General features: G+C 40.3%; 1 protein-coding gene and 1 non-coding gene across 4 annotated transcripts in view; both read right to left on the bottom strand.

Moving 5' to 3' along the window:
• Nucleotides 1-16,039, bottom strand: part of LOC132142692 (VPS10 domain-containing receptor SorCS1-like) — a 167,412-nt gene that overhangs the window by 118,177 nt on the left and 33,196 nt on the right. The window lies entirely within an intron of this gene.
• Nucleotides 5,787-5,893, bottom strand: LOC132142932 (U6 spliceosomal RNA). The gene has a single exon (XR_009434124.1). It is a non-coding gene; the product is annotated as a U6 spliceosomal RNA (small nuclear RNA).

A 16,039-nucleotide genomic window follows, 5' to 3' on the forward strand; every position in this document is an offset into this window, starting at 1 on the left:
CCCGATCGCCCCGAGAGAACCAGAAGCAGCCCCTGAACAAGCTGAGCCCGATTCACCAGTGAGACGATCCCAGCGAGAGAACCGAGGCCGACCCCCTGCCCGCTATGGGGAGTGGACAGCCCGAGGACGTTCTAGGGACTAGAACGGATTGGCGGGGGAGGATGTCACAAGGTGACGATCTTTAGGGGCGGAACCAAAATTCGGGAAGTTTGGTTCCGCCCGGAAGCGTTTCCGCCCGGACCGGAAAAACAGAACACCGGAACTTCCGGTGGCGCCGTAAGAAGGAAAATCAGGGAATTCGATGCACCTGTGCCTAGTTAGGGACAGCGGTTGGTGATTGGAGGATACGCTGGACAAGGCAGTACTTAAGGCCAAGTTATTTCCCAGTCTGGGAAGCTCTTTTTGGTGTGTGTGAAGCACTGGGTTGTGCCCGTCTTGGTACGCTGCTGGTAGCTGTCTAACTCTCTCTCTCCCTCAGGCTGGAATTGTATGATTGTGAAGACATCGCGAACCTTAAAGGTTGAGAAGTGAACAGATTATACGGCGAACTGAGACGACGTGAAAAAGGGGATTGGAAGTGGCATTGATGTGAGTACTAAGAGCCAGTCGAAAGTGCCCTGTATATTGACCTGGCGTTGTGTAGATCTCTCCAGGAGGAGGAGGGCGGCCCTACCCCTAATATAGTGTGGTGGGAGAGCCGAAGGAATACTTATTGAAGTAGTCACAACGACGACATCACTAGCTAGGCCGCATATTCCATCGCCAGATCCGAACCAAGCGAAGTGAAGGAAGACGGGTGTCCTTTCCGTACACTGAGTGTGGTGGGTGAGTCTTCGTGCTGTGAAAACCTATAATTTTGACGTGGTGCTGTATATTGCTGTGGGCTGCTGTGTATTGCCGTGTGTCCTGTCAGATAAACCCCCGCCTTCACGCACTTCGGCGTGGGAGGACAAGGAGATTGCTGGTCCTAGCCTAGTTCAGTACAGTATATGTTGTGAGCGTGCTTCAGATCTCCGGAGATAGCACGGTACGCTGTGTCCAGCCCAGAGGTGAAAGCCATCCAAAGCAGAGTAACTGTGTTTTGTGTCCAAGTTGATACCTGTGGAGAGGAAAGGAAAGAGAGTGAGTAACACAAGGAGAAACAGAGGAAACCTGTACTTACAGTGCGCTGTGTTCAGCCCAGAGGTGAGAGCCATTCAAAGCAAACTAACGGTGCTATTGTGCCCAAGTTGATATCTGTGGAGAGAAAAGGAGAGAGAGGGAATAACACGAGGAGGAATAGAGCGAACCCTGTACTTACAGTACGCTGTGTCCAGCCCAGAGGTGAGAGCCATTTAAAGCAAACTAACTGTGCTATTGTGCCCAAGTTGATACCTGTGGAGAGAAAAGGAGAGAGAGGTGAATAACACGAGGAGGAATAGAGCGAACCCTGTACTTACAGTACGCTGTGTCCAGCCCAGAGGTGAGAGCCATTCAAAGCAAACTAACTGTGCTATTGTGCCCAAGTTGATACCTGTGGAGAGAAAAGGAGAGAGAGAGTGAATAACACGAGGAGGAATAGAGCGAACCCTGTACTTACAGTACGCTGTGTCCAGCCCAGAGGTGAGAGCCATTCAAAGCAAACTAACTGTGCTATTGTGCCCAAGTTGATACCTGTGGAGAGAAAAGGAGAGAGAGTGGGTAACACGAGGAGAGACTGAGGAAACCTGTACTTACGCCGCTGCCTGTGGAGAAAGAGAAAGCGAGTGAGCACCCAAGGAACGAACTGTGTGAACCAGTACTTACTGTGAGCTGTAATCAGCGAAGAGGTGAGAGCAGAACCAAGCTGAACTAACTGTGCCTGTGTGTCCCAGCCGTTGCCTGTGGAGAAAGAGAAAGCGAGTGAGCACCCAAGGAACGAACTGTGTGAACCAGTACTTACTGTGAGCTGTAATCAGCGAAGAGGTGAGAGCAAAACCAAGCTGAATTAACTGTGCCTGTGTGTCCCAGCCGTTGCCTGTGGAGAAAGAGAAAGAGCCCGTTGCCTGTGGAGGAAGAGAAAGAGAGTGAGCACCTCGAGAACGAACTGTGTGAACCAGTACTTACCGTGAGCTGTATTCAGCGAAGAGGAGGAAGAAGGAGGGCGCTACGGATACCTAAGACTCAGGCCGGGGCCCGAGTCCTACGCCCCGGATCCCCGTGGCCCCCTTGCTCCCTGACCTCTTCCCGGCCATAGCCCATCTGGAGGGCCGAGTCAGAGTTTAGTTTTAATTGCCCCTTCCCTATTCCCCAAGCTATTTTTAAATATTTAAATAAAGATTGTTTTATCACTTACTTGTTCTCGTGTTGTTTGGCCATTGGGTCGGGTTTGGGGACCTCCTCGAGGTGGAAGTTGAGAAGGGGTGTGGCTTAGTTAAAGCATAGCCAGCCCCTGGGTGTGACACTCGTGCCCAAGGGAGCAGTCCACATTCTTCATGTATTATTAAACAAAAAGAAAATGTAATGTATGTTTAAGCAGTTGTTGAACCCGAAGCTGTTTACACTGAATGCAAATATCATACTACTGAAAATAATGACATTGTGTGTTAATATGTTTGTTTATGTGAGTAGTTAAATATTTATGGTACATATATTCTACTTTATTGTTTGCTTTCTGCAACACAGAATTTTCAGCATACTGTCATTAATTCCAGGGACATACTCTATATTAACAAAGAATAGAATAGAATAGAATAGAATAGAATAGAATAGAAGTAATTGTTTTGTACAAATCTGCAAACAAATTGATTTGTAAAAGTGTAAAAAAAAAAAAAAAAAACTTTTTTCACAGTAATATATTAGTCAGCTAAATGTTGTGATTTTATGAGCTTACTAAAACTGACTTTATGTCCAATTTACAAAAGGGGCACATTAAAAACAAGCAGTGACACAACAGGGCTATGGCATTTAAAAAAGTTTGAATGTGTTGTGTTGTGTTATGTTGTTTATGTGTGAAAGAGGTGAAATTAGAGGTGTTCGCCTCTGTGCCTGCAAACAAAACCCCATGCCACAAACAAGGCTGACTAGGCTTGTTTTAAAAGTCCTATGTAAATGAGGCTGGAAGGTGTTATAGAGGTTATGCCAGAGTCTGCCTTTTTGTTGACTCTCTGATATCAGTCTTGGTATAAGTAGAGAAAGCTGGTTATGGGCAATGCAAAAGGCCACAGCTTCAGGTAGAAGCCTTCCCACTGTGCTTTTAATAAGAGCCTCTCTCTTTCTCTCTCTCTCTCTCTCTCTCTCTCTCTCTCTCTAAGGAGCTGAACTGCTAAATATATTCCAAGCCATGGGTCTGTGATGAATAAAACATTGCATCATTGAAACTTAGACTTTTGCACGATAATTACCAAATGCATCTAGACATAGCAAATGTTTCTTGCTAGATCAAGGAATTTAAACAGTTTGTCCTTTTAGTGCTTCGATTAAAATGCAGACGAGGAAAACACTGCTCTTGGGTCGGTGCTCAGCCTCAGCACAGCCTTCACAATTTTCTTAATTTTTATTAAAAGAGCGGCCAATTAATTAAATACTAACTTTCATATTACATTTCATATTACATATTAATGTTCATGAATTAAACATTACCATAAATGTGAATGTTATTTAACATATTTAAGTATGATGGTTGCCACTTCTGCAATCTCAAAAACAACACATTTTAATTTACTTTAAACATATAACAGTACTATTAACCATAGTTCCTATATAAATGCATATATAAATGCATATATGATCATAAAACCAACCCAGTCTCATAGAAAATAGTAATAATAATAATAAACATGCAATGACATTTTGACAAAACATGATGGTTCTTCTTGCATCTTTCACAAGTCTTACAAAGTAAAATGTAAGGTGAAGGCATGGTCTTGGAAATTAAATGTCTGGTCAGTGGAATCATAAATGCTTAATTACATTTGAAAATAACGTACAACCTATGCTAAACCCTAGTCTTAACTTACTGAACAAGTAAACATGAGATAAAAACACAATTACTAAAGCAACCATACCATTTTTGATTCCTTCTACAAGTCTTTGAGTTCTTTTATTATGAGAATGTTCTGCATAGCAAGTGCAATGTTGTACCAGGTGAGCTACCGAGCAATTTTACTATGTCAGAAAAGCCATTCATATGGAGTTGGTTATGTGATGAAAATTTTCACTAATCATTCACTATGGTAAAGGTGTTTTGAGGTCATAACATAGTATTGTGCAAGGAATCGTGTATGTTTTTTTTAGACTTTTGTAAGTAGAGACATTTTTGTAATGAGCTCAGGTTGTCTAAATGGAAGTTTAAAAGACAGCTTTCATTTACCATCCTTGTCGAAGAAGGAGTAAATACAAGCTCATGGTCATAACTAATGTATGGTCGCACACTTCTAGTGTTGTTCCTGTGCAGGCCACAAGATAAGAAAAAAAAAGAATAATGCAAAAAAAAAAAATAGCTGAATAAAGTTGAAGAATTTCTAAATCAGGAGCTAAATGAATGAGCAGTGCTCCAGCTCTCCATGTCCATTGATTTTCAGTATGGAACTGGAGCTGAGAGTAATCTTGTGCACGCACGCAGTGCATGCAGTGCTGTGTAATCTGCATGCTAGAACAGGACCGAGAACTGAAGTTCACAGTGGCACCCAATGGAACGGAAGAAATAACGGCTGATTCTAAACATTCGGAAGCCCACAGAGGTCATGCAGTATAATTTATCTATTTTTTCTAAGACCCCCTGTTGTGCAAATCAAGTATTTAATGTTGTTTACATGTCTATCTGGTGTTTTTAATATGTTTAAAGACAATCCATGTGCAGATTCATCAGTCAACACCACTGCTGAGCATTTTCTCCACAAAACTATAGTGCAGCAAAGAAAGTCTCAAAAATGCTTTACCATCAAACTTGTGACCGCTACTGTCAACTTGTGAGGTAGGGATTTCCATATCATTAGCTAATGTCCAAAGCATTTCTACCTAAGAAAGTTGTTTTTCAGAAGGTAGTTGTCTGAGATGATGATGTAACATAAGCAACACAGTATTAGCTATTTGATAAAGTAGTCAAGCCAAAAGCTAATGATATCAATTATCATTACATGTCCGATGTTGTAGAGAGCAATAAATAAAATGCATTACCCTTCTGATACATTTAACTTCAGCGACAACTGGTTTATGAAGGAATCACTCTGGCCAACTGTGTTCTTGATTCATTCTGAGTTTTTCTCATTTTCTTTTAGAGTAGTCAGTGGATGAGTTTCTGACCATCTTGCTCAAACTCTGCTAGTTAGTAAACAGCTCATATAAAAAACACTTTTTTTTATTTGCATGCTAGCAATATACTACTGTACATCATTGAACTGGGATATTTCTGCCTAGCACTTTCTGTGGAAGTGAAAGTGAAATGCAGCATATAGTAATCACAGAAAAAAGCTCACACTTGAAAGAAAGTGAAAGTGAAAGTCGTGACATTTGCCAAGTATGGTAGACCATACTCGGAATTGGTGCTCTGTATTTAACCCGTCCAGGTGCACACACACACACCAGTGAGAAGTGAACACACTGTGAACACACACCTGGAGCAGTGGGCAGCTATAGATCCAGCGCCCGGGGAGCAACTGGGGGCTCAGTGCCTTGCCCAAGGGCACTTCAGCCGTGGTAATTGAGGGTGTAGGAGAATGTGTTCATTCACTCCCTCCCACCTACAACTCCTGCCAGCACCGAGACTCAAACCAGCAACCTTCTGGTAACTAGTCTGGCTCTCTAACCATTAGGCCACAGCTGCCCCCAAAAAGATGGAGCGCTTCATGGATTTTCGTGTCATCCTGTCGCAAGGGCCATGCTAATCTTCTCTGTATCAATTCAATTTTAGTATATGTGCCGCCGTGGCGAGCACAAGTGTGACTATTATGAATTTTAAGCCTATAAACAAAAACTTGTGACTATTATGAATTTCAAGCCTGTAAGCAAAAACTTCAGAATAAGAGGGCCCTCTAGTTAGCATAATTGTTGCATAATTCCTCTCATAAAATAATCCCTTTAAAGCAAGTGGTCTTGTAAAGATTGCGTGATGTAAGAGGGAAGCTTTCTGACTCACGTACAGCAGCTGGGAAAGGCAACATCAGAGGAACAGAACAGCTGATGCTCCCCCATTAACTTTCAACTTATGGATATGGTGGCACCTCTCCAAAGATATCCTGAACCCAGGAGCCATGATTGCCAAGGTCATAACTGATGAAAACATGATGAGACGGCAGTTTATATTTTATCTCTCTCCCTGTTTTTTTCCTTGCGATCAATTTTTCTTCCTGCTCCCTTTTTTATTGCACGGTGGGAGATGTGAGCTTTTAATTACAACCTGAACTGGTGGGTTAATTGAACATTACAGAAGCCCAATTTCATGTTACAGCAAATCAAGATGTTACTAATGCAAATTGGGAGATATCCCTCAGGGGGGTGGGGGCGCCTCTTTGGATGCCAATGTCACACTCCACTCTTAAAGTGCACACTGTGCTCAGAGTATACGTCTAGTGGCAAGAAAGAGCCTTTTATGAGGTTTTCGCTTCTAAATGGATGTACCTGGGTTGTGTCTGCGAGCCTTATTTTCTCATTTCTGTCCATCACAGTTAATGTATCCATCACAGTATTCGAGACTGTGCCCTTTCTGAAAATTGATCTTATTTTTCATATGAAATGACTGCATAAGTAGAGGACAAAGAGGATACAATCAAAAAGTTTAGACATTAATCACTAATGGTCAAGAGGCCCAAACTTGCAGAAATCAATCAGTTTTACTTTCTGAGCCTGGATTATAAAATCATTTTAAAAATAAACTTTTTAAAGCCGATACTTGGGTTCACTTTAGGATGTATAAATAAATCTAATTTCTGAAAATTTTAGAAACTGTATGCTGTAACGAATCCTAATTTTCTGAAATTAGGTTTAATATGCATTGCAAAGCATCAATTAAAAAAAGAAGATTCATAAATGTTTCAGAGCTCTGCAAAACATGTGAAATTTCTGCTCACTACCAGGGTTCACTATTTCATTAATTTTACTATTTATCAAATAGTTTTAGATCAAATTGAAATGTTGGGTTGTCATCTCTAACCTACCCCTTTAACAACAACAAAAAGCCAATCCTTAAAACAAATACCCTGCTTTATAATTTACATCTCTTTTTTTTCAGTTGACAAAAATCTGGAGTTGAATACTACTGTTTATGACTAGATAAGTGATGCACTGTTTCTTCAAGCTGTTTTCTTGTTGTAAAAAATTTGATTGTGACAAATTGTAACGCCACGCCAGCAGAGGGAGCCCTCACCGGAGTATTGACTGTTTACCACTCCCTCTGCTTCTACAGTCATTTCCTGTTTGGGACTATTTAACATGTGCTAGCATGTCACTTCACTGCGAAGTATTGCCAGTTAACCTGCCTTACCGAGCGTTTTCCTTGTGAGTATTCTGACTGCCTGTTTGATCACGATTCTGCCTGTTATCTCGTTCACGTCTCTTGGATTGCCCCTTTGGATATATTGCTTGATTGGACTGATGTTTGTGTTTGACCTGTTCGCCTGCCTACTCGTCTCTGCCTACTGGATAACCCCTGTGTATGTTGAAAGATCGGACTGCCCTTACGGTATTGACACATTGCCTGGTAACACGACTCTGATTGTACGATCTTCCTTTAATAAACTCCTGCAAATGGATTCACATTCTGCCTCAGCCTCTTCGTTACAGAATACTTCGCCTCAACTGAATCCAGCAGTTGACGTCAACTTGACGATCTACATCCAGTCACTTCCATCAACAACGCCTAGAGTGGTGAGTTTTGCTCTACCAGATAAATTTGATGGGTCTGCTGATAGATGTCGAGGCTTTGTTCGTCAAGTAAAGATTTATTTCGACAATCAGGAGGACAAGTTTAATTCTGATGAAAAGAAATGTGCTGTCATGATGTCCTTGTTGTCTGGGAAGGCGATTGACTGGGCTGCAGCTGTTTGGGATACTGACATGAGATTCAGACGATCCTTTGACTATTTCCTGCAACAACTTCAAGAAGTGTTTGAATATCCCGCAGGGGGCAAGGATATATCAACTCAACTTCTACAAATGTCGCAAGGAAACAGAACAGCCGCCGAGTACGCCATCTTGTTTCACACCCTCGCTGCTCAGAGTGGGTGGAATGACGTTTCCCTGAAAGCCGTATTCCAGAGAAGCCTCAACACGGATCTCCAGGCAGAGCTCGTATGTAAAGGAGAAAATTCATCGTTTACTGACTTCGTCACACTTGCCATTAGGATGGATAATTTGATGAGACAGACTCCGCGAGGAAAGTATATGAAGGAAATACCGCCTGTTGCCACGACTGTAAATAAAACTATAATGCCCGAAGAACCCATGCAAGTCAACTATACCAAACTTTCTGAAAGTGAACGAGCACGGCGATACTGCGGTGAATCAGGCCATCGTTGCCAGAGATGTCCACACAAGGCCCTGAAACCCATTCTGGTAAATATGGAACACTTGGCTATACCTAATAATCAATCCTTCAAACTTCCCCTTACCTTGAAAACTGAAGAGCCGTCCATCTCATTAACAGCAATGATTGATTCCGGAGCTGCATTAAATCTCATTCATTAAGATATCGTCACAAAGTATAACTTACCCGTCCAACCATGTAACCCACCCATCAAGATCAAAGCCATCAATGACACAGATATCGGATCTGGAATAACTCAACAAACTAAGATACTGACCTTGCAAGTGTGGTTATTTCACCAGGAGTCCATATCCTTCTATGTCGTTAATTCACCTAAGCATGAAGTCATCCTAGGATACCCATGGCTGTCCATTCACGACCCCGTCCTGTCCTGTTATCAGGGTGAGTTGACCAAGTGGTCAGCCTTTTGTGAAAGTCATTGTTTCTCGTCAGTTCCCCGACCTTGCTGTACCACCAGTGTTGAAAGTCCCTTGAGTACCAAGACTGTAAATATTCCCCCCTGTTATGATGGCCTGGCAGAGGTCTTTAGCAAAACTAAGGCAACACAGCTACCACCTCATCGTCCTTGGGACTGTAGTATTGATTTACTCCCCAATGCCATGCCTCCCAAGAGTCGTGTTTATCCCTTGTCTCATACAGAATCCCAAGCCATGGAGGATTATAGTGAGGAGGCCCTGAGTTCAGGACTCATCCAACCTTCCACTTCTCCAGCTGCAGCAGGGTTATTCTTTGTGGAGAAAAAGGACGGAGGACTTGGCCCTGTATTGATTATTACGCTTTACCATTGGTCCCTTCAGCTCTGGAACAGCTCCGTGAAGCAAGGATTTACACCAAATTAGACTTACGAAGTGCATACAACCTCATTCGCATCAAGGAGGGCAACAAATGGAAGACTGCCTTCCTCACCACTAGAGGGCACTATGAGTATCAGGTCATGCCGTATGGACTTGCCAACGCACCCGCTGTCTTCCAGTCCTTCATAAACGAGATCTTCCGGGACCAGCTTAACCAGTGCATAATTGCTTACATTGATGACATTCTCATCTACTCCAAGTCTGAGGCAGAACACGTTGACCATGTCAAGACCATCCTCACTAGGCTCCTGAAGAATCACCTGTACGTCAAGGCACAGAAATGTGAGTTTCACGTCAAGCAGACATCATTCCTAGGTTATCACATGGTGTTAAGGTGTTAAGATGGATGAGGCCAAGGTCAAGGCAGTAACGGAGTGGCCCCAACCTTCCACTATCAAGGAACTTCAGAGATTCCTGGGATTTGCTAACTTTTACCGAAGGTTCATTAGAAACTACAGCATGGTTGCAGCACCACTGACATCAGTTCTCAAGGGGAAACCGTCCAAGCTCAGGTGGAGTGAGGAGGCTAGTCAAGCATTCAATGTCTTAAAAGTTAAATTTACCACGGCTCCTATCCTCAAGCATCCTGACCCCAACTTACCATTCATCATGGAAGTATATGCCTCGGACTCAGGCATTGGGGCCGTACTCTCTCAGCGCCATGGTCAACCGGGTAAACTGTACCCTTGTGCATTCTTTTCCAGGAAGTTAACGGCAGCCGAACAAAACTATGATGTAGGGAATAAGGAACTCCTGTCCATGAAAGCAGCAATAGAGCAATGGAGGCACGTTGAAAGATCGGACTGCCCTTACGGTATTGACACATTGCCTGGTAACACGACTCTGATTGTACAATTTTTCTTTAATAAACTCCTGCAAATGGAATCACATTCTGTCTCAGCCTCTTCGTTACACAAATCTGCCACTTTGTTTCAATTCCCAACAAAAGTTCCACCAATGAAGCGGTTTGTCTGTAAATTATCCGCTTTATATTTGTAAAAATCCAATTAAAACCAATCTCTTGCAAGTGCATCAATAAGGAAACATCATCCATTGAAAGAAAAGTAATCAATGTGTCCTTCCATTGATTATTATTTGCTGCTATTCATCTTTGTATTATTTAAGCAACCATAATCTCAAGATATCAGCCACAGTAAATGTCACAAGTGGTCTTGGGATTTGCTCATTTACAAGCTGTTTCTCCCATTTTGAGATGAGTTGCGCATACTTTTTTGATTCAGAGAGTGGTCTAATTGATTTAAGCGATTTTTTTTTTTTTTTTTTTTTAGTTCAGTTTAAATCCATAAATATGTTGTATGTGCAAAGCTGTTACCAATTCATTTCAAAATTCAAACAAATATATCAGCGGTTCAAATAAAATCTTTCTTAAACTTAGACTATGAATTGCAATGCACTTTAAATGGTCAAAGTAAAGCCAATGACATCTTCCAAAAGCACATTACCAAGCTGTTGATCCAATTTCTAACCACATCCAGACTAAACTTGTGATCCAATATAGATGACAAACAAATAAACACAGTGAAACTCGAACAAAGGCTTAAATGATTACAGTTTAGTCAATGCTAGATTAATGTTTCATATCAAAGGTTCGCAGTGGTGGCTGAGGTGGTTGCACTGAAGCTGTGGAAGAATTACTGAAGCTCTTTACTTCCTGAAAGCTCTGTTTGTGCTGGGACCCTGAGGGAAAACCTAACCAGTGGGCCATATGTGTGTGACAACAAAAGACAAGAGTTATTTTTGCCTTTATATTCTTTCCCTCTTTTCTCTCTCTCCTGCTCATTCCCACCTTGACACCTGCACTGAAGAACCCAGGAGTTGAACTTCGTTAAGGGGAGCTGTCAAACCAGACAGCAGGAACAGAGCTTGGTTGGTGGGATGAAATGTGAGCAGTCTGGTCTCCACATGAACACACACCTGGAGATTGTCCCATTCTGGGCTTTGTTAGTGAAACTTACAACCGATCTAAGACCGGCTTCTTGTGTGCATTCCCTGACCTGAACGTATGAATAACTTATAAAACTGATCTCAGATCTGTTTGATACTATTGTCAGCAGTGCGCTCCAGCCACCAGCTGTTAACAGGTGCTTTAAGAGGAAATGAGAGGAGAGACATCTGTGAGATGAACCAAAGGTTGTCTTCCTGTGGAGTTGCACAAGTTTGCGTTAGCACAATGTCTGAAATATTTCATTCCTCACATGAGTCGGGATTTTAGGCAGGATAATAGCATAAATAAAAAAATACACTGTGGACCTGACCAAGAATCTGATCTATCTGTACGGCCAATAAACTTTCAAATATGCAAATCTTCCAAAAAAAATGCTTTGTCAAACCAACAGGAATTAAAGTTATGACTTTAAACATTCAAATTCAAACTTCAATTTTGCATCCTGTTTCCTATTTTATTTCAAATTCAGCAACATTTGGAATTTTATTGTCACACCTGACAGCCCCATCATGTTATCTTGCATTTGGATACATGATGTTTAGGAATGTAATCATGTTAGATAGTTATGGGAGTGATTATATCAATTCATTTTAATGATAGACTTTTGGCTCATAACATTTGCGTTAGTGTGCATTCTGATTTAAGCACAGAATGACGCAAGTGTGAGTAAATGATGGAGGCACAAACATTTTGCGCGAAGTATACTTTTAAAGTGTGCTCATTAATGAAAAAGGACATTTTTATATGCCGTGTTTGGAAAGTTCAGCCTCCTATTAGAAAGAAAATGCAAAGGAAGAATATCTTTTCCTCTCCATGTCAAATCAAATTTTCTCATTTTCTTTTGAATAAAGGTCTTACCTAAGGATAGACTGTTTTTGGGATCTTAAAACAAGATGTTCTTTCAATAAGACAGGAAAAACAATACCGACTCCTCAAACAAAAGTAAACAACTTGTGTTTCTCACTCATTTTTTTTTAAAGGGGTCTCGGGCTTTTAAAAAATGTGTTTAAGCCTCAGCCTTTTCTTTTCAGAAAATTCTGCTATGTGCTCTCTCAAAGAAGAGACAAGTCTCATCAGCCCTTTCTATTTCACTCGGCTGACTCCTTAACACCACACTTCCAAAATAAAGACTAAAACCCATCGAGGCGAGGGAACGTGCTCCTCAGCCTTTGCTCTGTAGGGCGGCTTGCATCAGCTCGCGAGACAAGACAAAGATAAAGACTCTGAGACGGATGTCAGAGTACCAGTCTGGGACAGTACGGTGTCAGCTACATATGCATGGAAGGATGGTTCGAGGCCAAAGGGGGTTGAAAAAAAGCACGCTGAGCCCACTTTGCTATCAGCATCAAGATCAAAGTCATTTTCTGCCACCTCGTACATGCGCTACAGTCTCTGAGCCTGAGAGACAGAGAGACGTGGTGCATATGGGACAGGCTTGTGCTGCTAAACTGTGGCATAGAGCCTCCACTGTGCACTTTTATAGCCACAGAAGTTATTTGATTTAGCTTCGCTGTTTACTTATTCATAGTAGCATTAACATACTGCTACTCCAGTAGTTTTTCATTTGTAGTAAATTATACGACAAAATCAATAAACATCAGTTATTCCAGCCTTACATTTCCTTTATTTATTAATACAAGAAGGTGGGCGGATCTCAGGAACCTGATAAAAGCATGTCAAAGTTATAATTCATTCCAAAATCAAAAGAAAAAAAATATATATACTGTAAGAAATATATTTTGCAGAAAGGTATTTTTGGATGTTTTGAATTCCCATTATTCACATTGCTGATTCATTTAATAAAGTAATTAGCAGCTGCTCTGTCAATTCTTCGTAATCAGTTAGGAACCTAGGTGTGTTATTTGATAGCAATCTTTCCTTTGAAAGCCACATTTCTAGCATTTGTAAAACTGCATTTTTCCATCTCTTTTAAATCTTTCATCTAAATTACGATGCTCTCAATGTCAAGTGCAGAAACGTTAACTCATGCATTCATGACCTCAAGGTTAGATTATTGTAATGCTTTATTGGGTGGTTGTTCTGCACGCTTAATAAACAAACTCCAGCTAGTGCAAAATGCAGCAGCTAGAGTTCTTACTAGCACCAGGAAGTATGACAATATTAACCCGGTTCTGTCCACACTGCACTGGCTTCCTATTAAACATTGTATAGATTTTAAAATATTGCTTATTACTTATAAAGCCCTGAATGAGCTCTTGTTACATTATAGTCCTCCACATCCGCTGCGTTCTCAAAACTCATGCAATTTGATAATACCTAGAAATATCAAAATCAACCACGGGCAGCAGATCCTTTAACCCACCAACAAATTTATGTTGATGATTTATGCCACATAAATATAAAAAAATAATAAATAATAATAAATAAATAAATAAAGTTTTGCAGTATGTTGATGCTATTAAGAGTAAGTAAAGAGTGAACCCGAGTCAAATAAATTGATTAGACTCTAAATCCATTTTATTTAATTTTTTTTTTATGGAAAGTAAAATTTTTAACCAGATTTTGATCTTTGCCTTCATTTGCCTTCAAGTCATGTGACTTTTCATGTGTGAAATTAGACAGGATAACTTGACTTACCAGGGGATCAATCTCGTTCACAGCATCTAACGTTAGGCTATATGTTGTTTTTGGTTGTTCTGAAATGCCTGAGGAAAGTCTGTCATCGAAGTATTTCTGTATAATTAACGTCTTACATGACTGCATTCCCAAACAGCAGGCATCCACGGTCCACGGTCCACCTCTTGAAGCAACAAACTCATTGTGTTACGTCTGCTCTCTCTGAAGCGCAAGTAATTTATTACATATGAAAATTATTATATTCATTGGCTTGTCCTAGTTATTTAGTGCCAGTTTACCAGGAAGTGATGATTTTGTTCTCTTTGACTTGTTGGATGGAAACGGTGCTTTATTCGCAAAGGTTTTATGCAATATTCCAGTTTTGTGCATAAGTTAAATTCACATGTTTGGATGGAAACATACAGATAATCCAATTGCACAACAGCACTACATGACCGCTGTTGCTCAAAACTAAGTAATGAAAAGAATCCCTTCCTGTATAAAACACTAGAATACTGCAAGCTTTCTTTGCCTCTCTGTAGAAACTAATTATTTTCAGTCTTCACTTTCTTCCAGGATGCATTTGTCTATATCTAACATGAGAGATGTACAGATGGGAGGAAGTCTGAGAACATATTATTTCTCTGTCTTCTCAAGTCTTTCTCTCTCTTCTTGTCCTTGTACACCATTCTAATTCAGTCGGCACCTTTGGTTATTTATATGCTCTTATGCATCACTCTCTTTCGGCTGTCACATCTGGAGATGACAAAGGCGCCAGTCTCGCTGTATGCATTAAAAGTTGTGTTCCAGACACACACTGTTAGCGTTAACATGGGTTTTGTTTGTTTATTGTACATTCTTAGCAACTAACCTTGTGCTTGCAGTTACCTCATGACCACAAAAGAAGACAATAACAAGTTACTAGACATTCTGAAAACTTGAATGAGATTCTTTTTTTCTTTGTTACATTATTTTATGTAAACTGTATGTACATTATTTTATGTTAATTTAGCACTTTAACTTTATATTTTTTTTAAGTTTAAATATACACTTAAAACAAGATACATTTACTTGAGAAATAAATAAAGGCAAAGTGGCTATATATACCTTATGTATATTTTCTAGCAAGTCTTTATTTATTTGTTTATTTCTTTATATGAAGGTTTTCTTTTTTTTCATGGAACTCACTAAATAGATGAATGCCTAAAAACAAGATAAACATTTTGACAGTGCATTAAAATTAATTTTATTTTAAGGATGTTTAGATGTTTGTAACAATACAAAAATACTGTTTAGTAAAATGTTTTGCAATGTACTTATGCAAATATCCTATGCTCTTGGTCATAAATGCTATGCCACTGCAATGCGTTTGAAGTATCTAAAATTAAGCTTTAAAACCTCCAAGATGAAGTCTAGATTCTGAGCGGGAGTGTATTTCAGACATCTGAGACAGAGACTAATTTGTACTAAGTCTTGCACAATCTCTCCAGTCTCCATACTAATGATTGATAATGTTTTATTAATACTGAGATATCCTCCACCGAGGATCTAAACAAATTGTAGCAATTTAGTCAATCCCATGCACAGAATCAATCATAGGCAGCTCTGAATGATCATGCATCACTGCCAACATCCCCGCCTCGCAGGCCTTGTGGAGCCTGCAGCTTTCTTTGTATCTATAATGCAGAACAAGTTCCTCCATCCTCACCTCACAAGCTCCTCATTTCACTTCATACAAAAACTCCTTTCTCTTCCCACGGCAGCATTTACTGAAAGTTGCTGCCTGTGTTTTGAAATGGACGGTTTAATTTCACTTCATTCGATTCTGAAATGCCAGAGGAAATGATGTAGAGTTTGTTTCCAGATCTATCTATCTATCTATCTATCTATCTATCTATCTATCTATCTATCTATCTATCTATCTATCTATCTATCTATCTATCTATCTATCTATCTATCTATCTATCTATCTATCTATTTATCTGTCAGTCAGTCTGTCTATATATCCATCCATCCATCTATCTGATTATGTCTGTTTGTCTGTCTGTCTTTACATGGATTATTTTAGCAGATCAAGTAATGCTGTTGCTGTTTTTATTAGTTGCTTCTACTTGTAAAAGAGCAGTATTATTTCAACCCTAA

This window comes from Carassius carassius, chromosome 6, assembly GCF_963082965.1.
Source record: "Carassius carassius chromosome 6, fCarCar2.1, whole genome shotgun sequence".
In the NCBI taxonomy this organism is placed as follows: domain Eukaryota; kingdom Metazoa; phylum Chordata; class Actinopteri; order Cypriniformes; family Cyprinidae; genus Carassius; species Carassius carassius.